We start from the raw sequence: 4,601 nt of genomic DNA, 5'->3' as shown, positions 1-4,601 counted from the left end.
TTATTAACGAATGGAAAATGGAACCTAAGGGATGTGCTAGTAAATCCTGAGATAAGAACGCGTATGTAAAGATCAAACCTTCCAATAAATGTTTAAGTTCTCTTCTGTACACGTCAATACGTAACGGTAGTTGTAGTTTCTCCTCTATATTTTCCTAACTTGGTCCCTTCTTCCGTGGATAAGTTTGTTTTAAACTAAACTATATGTAACGAGAATAAGGAACAAATAACTCACACAAGAACAAAGAGAAATCAAATCTAAGTTCAAATGAAACTTTCTAAGTTTTCCGATTCTCTCATCACGTGTTTTTTTAGTAAAATTAAGAAAACAAATTCATAAAACTCAAACTTTTCACACAACCAAATCTCACGTGAACCTAGAGAAATTGATCCAACCCGATCATGGATCCACTCAACGATTCGAATCCTATCAAACCTATTTCACTGTTTTAACACAGAGAACCTTAACCACAAACATTAGGTTTAACTAATATCATTTTTAAAATAGTAATAACACCACCTTTGACTTTCATCCAGTGTAACATAAAACACCAACTTGATCTTATATAGCACCAAAGTGAGAAGAGGAAGAGATAAGAAACGTTAAAGTTAAGACAAGACAAGATGTGATAACTTGCTCTGTTTCAATAAGACAAGACAAGAGAGAACAAATGTATTCGAATTCCTCTGTTAGTGGATCATAGCTTGGGTTTCACGAATAGAGTAAACAAATATATAAATTTAATTGCTTTTAATGATAGTTCAACAGTTATAACGTAGACTTATAATAATCAAATAATGAAAATAAACGACTAAACGTATATACATTAAGCAATTTGAACTATAACTAATAATAATAATACAAATCTTCATAACCATCCATGATCCATGACAAGACTACAAATAAAATAAAGTTGTATTACAGTCACGCCAATTGTAAATTCCCTTCTCTTCAAGATTGCCCGCAAGAGTTTCTTCCTGAATGAATAGGAATTGCATGATATGGTAAATGTCCTCCTCTTCAAGAGTATGAACTTTGAAAGATCTTTAGCACCACCACCAATAGGTAATAGTTGGGGATGCAACCAAAATCTTTGTAATTTTGTTTAACATAATGTATGCACAGTGATCAACCTCACTCGTGTACGCCAGACTCAATCTCAAGCTATGTCAAATGACACAAGCAATACTAATTTACAGAAAGGAAAGTACATCCAGAAAGGTTAGATAAAAATAAAAAGTTTCTTTAAAAATCATTGTTGCTTTTATATAGATAATATGATTAGGGAAATTAGAGAAAATTAGGGTAAATTTCCACTGCATGATTGAAAGATAAGATTGAAGTATAATCCTTAACTTGTAGATTGAAATATAAAGAAATCCAAAGTTTAACTAGAGCCAAGCCAGCAATCACAAAGGGCAATGCAGAAAAATAAAGCAGCTCCACTTGCCAACAAAACTGAGATTTCAGGGTTGGATGAATTGATTATGAAATTAGATATGTCCTTCACAGATTATCCATGCACAATGCATAGTAGCCAGTATCATGGTTATCTACTGTCAGAACCCTTCCGATTAAACTAACGATAGCAACATTTAAGACACCAGTTGGCCCCTCCCTACTAGACAATAAACATACATCCTAATTATCGTTTCTTAAAGGAAAAAGATATGCATAGCCCTCAGATCTGATAGCTATATAGAAATCAAGTGTAGCTTTTGAAACGGGCTTCATTAACAGCCTTCTTGCACCATTGAATTAATTGATTATTATGATTATTCATTGCTATTATATATGGTAACACTCCCTCCAGACACACACACACCCACACATACGCAGAGATGGATTAAGAGAGAGAAAGAGAGAGAGAGAGAGTGGAGTCAATGGTGCACGTCCAGCTAGAAAACAGAACCACGTAGCTACTCAATAGTCTAATTTCTCCATCATTGGGCAACATTAACATACACAAACAGAATCAACAGAAAATTATGTGCGCTAATTTTTGTATGAAACAGTAATAATAATCCTAAAGGGGAAAACGAAGAAAAAGCCCTCAGATCTCATAGCTTAGTAGAGAATCATATGCGGCTTTAGACACCCGAATTCCATTCATAACCGTCTCTGCAGCTTTCACAAGTTCAGTTTGGTTTTCAGAGCCATGAGAGAAAGACAAGAGAGTGATAGAAAAACAAAAGAAAAATAATGAGAAAAAGTAAAAGAAAAAGAACATAGCATATTCAAGAGAGAGAGAGAGAGAGAGAGAGAGAGAGAGAAGTACAGATCAGGTTATGAAGGAACACGAGTAGCCGCTCAACAATCTATGTGTGCATCATTGGGCAATTTATGAACCGTAAATTAGGGTTCGAACTACCAGACTTTCACCACTCAAACAAAGGTTCATGTAATTACTCAGCTAACACAATTATATGCGTAATGCGTCAACATTAGGGTGCGGATTTCAACAATCTAAAAAATGAAAACAAAAACAAAGTAGCAAAAAAAAAATAACATACAGAAATTTCACACATAAGAAAGAACCTGAGACTGAGAGCACCTGAACAGATAAAAGTTTAGGCGAAAAGGTGCAGAGGACGATAATTTGATTTAGCAGCCGAGACCAATTCGGGTTTGACCAATTTACAACTATATATGTATTAGTGGGAACAAAGGAATTTAATTTACCAATCGGTCCCTCTCCACTCTCCAGTCTCCACTCCCTGTACGGTTTCCACTTCCAGTCTGGCAATCTCCACTCTCTCCACTATCACCCCTATGGGCTTTTCTCTTGTGGGGCTATCCACAACTACACATCTCCCAACTGTTAGTTATTTGGGGAAAAAACTTTAGGTAAATACTATAATGGAGATTATAAAAAAAGTCCATATATACTAATGTTTTTGAATAACACGTATCATATTATTTCGGCCGAGTTTTTTTAATATTGCAGGAAGATGAGTGATTTTTTTTATTATTATTTTTTTTTTTTGGGTGCGAGTTACACAATGTCATAGAAAAAAGTTTTAATATGTCACAACAAACGGATTTTTTTCTAACATAAATTATGAAAAATGTTTATTTTTTCAAAATTCATTTTTGAGCTTTATTTATCAAAATACACATTTTTTTTAATATTTGGACAACTTCGTCATACCTTCCCCCGAACTCTCCTCTCAAATTTTTAAAATATACGTTTTTAATCCATGTCATCGTCTCCAAAAAAGTATATAGATCTATAATAGTTATTTTTGGGAAATAGTTAAATATAAGGTGTACTTGTGTATTTTTGGAGACGATAATAATAGTTGTCATTGTTAAATATGACTTGTTTTCTTAATTTATAATTAAAAAAAAAATTCTCAAGAAGTCATGTTTATTGTCCGTGTATTTTTGTGTACTTTAAGGATGACACTAAGAACACATGACCAGAGACAATGTGTGCAGAGACGTATTTTGTGTCCATTCTGACAGAAAGGACACGGAGACACTAACAAGAGACAAAACTTATTTTTTATTTTTTTTTATTATTCTTGTTAATTTTTTATAATTATATTTTTTATTGTTATATTTTTCATCTCAAATTTTTTGAATGAAAAAAAATAAGAATAAATTAAATTTTCATAATTTGTTCTAGTTTATCACCAAACAGAATACAAGAACATAAAATTTTGTGTCTCTTTTCGTGTCTTATCCGGTCCTTAGAAACAAATGCAGCCTATATACTATTTGTAGATCTATATACTCTTTTGGAGACGATGATATTGAGTAAAAACGTGAAAAGTTCGGAGGAGGATACGACGAACTCTATCATTTTTATAAAATCAGCTAACTTACTAGTTTTTATAGAGTTTGCTGTGGGATGCGACGAACTTGTCCAAATTAAAAAAAAATGTGCATTTCGATAAATAAAGCTCAGAAATGGATTTTAGAAAAATAAATATTTTTCATATTCTATATTAGAAAAAAATCCCACAGCAAACAAAACGTTGTAATAAAATAATTATTTTAAAATTTTACAATTAGAAACCGACAATGCTATTTTGTGAATGATTTTTTTAAAAATAAAAAATGGACAACGGCAATGATGTTTTGTACAAGAGTGGCAAACGACGGGCTGACCTGTCTCACTTCGTCTAACGATTCCGATTTTCTCTCTTTTTTTAATTAATAAATTATTAATATTAAATAATATATATAATTTCATAATTATTTTAACAAATTTATAATTTTTAAATTTATAAAATTAAAGTCTTTATAATTCTAAATATGTAATATACATAATCATTAACCAAGTTTTTTGAAATAAAATAATAAAATCAACATTGTAAAAAATAAAACAAACATTGTCCAAAACATATAATTAAACATTTTCAAGTCTCTAAGCAATCAAACATAACATAATCTAAATTATAACTTAAAACATCTTCAATTATCATCTTCAATTACGGAAAAAAATGTCGGGCCCACCGGGAAAGCCCGCTCCACCCCGCCGAAACCCGACAAAGCCCGCAGATTAAGCAGTGAGGGGTAGACGGACTTTTTAATCATGGCAGTTTCAAATTTTCAGTTCGACCCGCCTTTTTTGGCAAGTTACACGGGCTGAG

This window comes from Arachis ipaensis, chromosome B05 (assembly GCF_000816755.2).
Source record: "Arachis ipaensis cultivar K30076 chromosome B05, Araip1.1, whole genome shotgun sequence".
Classification (NCBI taxonomy): domain Eukaryota; kingdom Viridiplantae; phylum Streptophyta; class Magnoliopsida; order Fabales; family Fabaceae; genus Arachis; species Arachis ipaensis.
Note: the sequence above shows the minus strand (reverse complement) of the source record.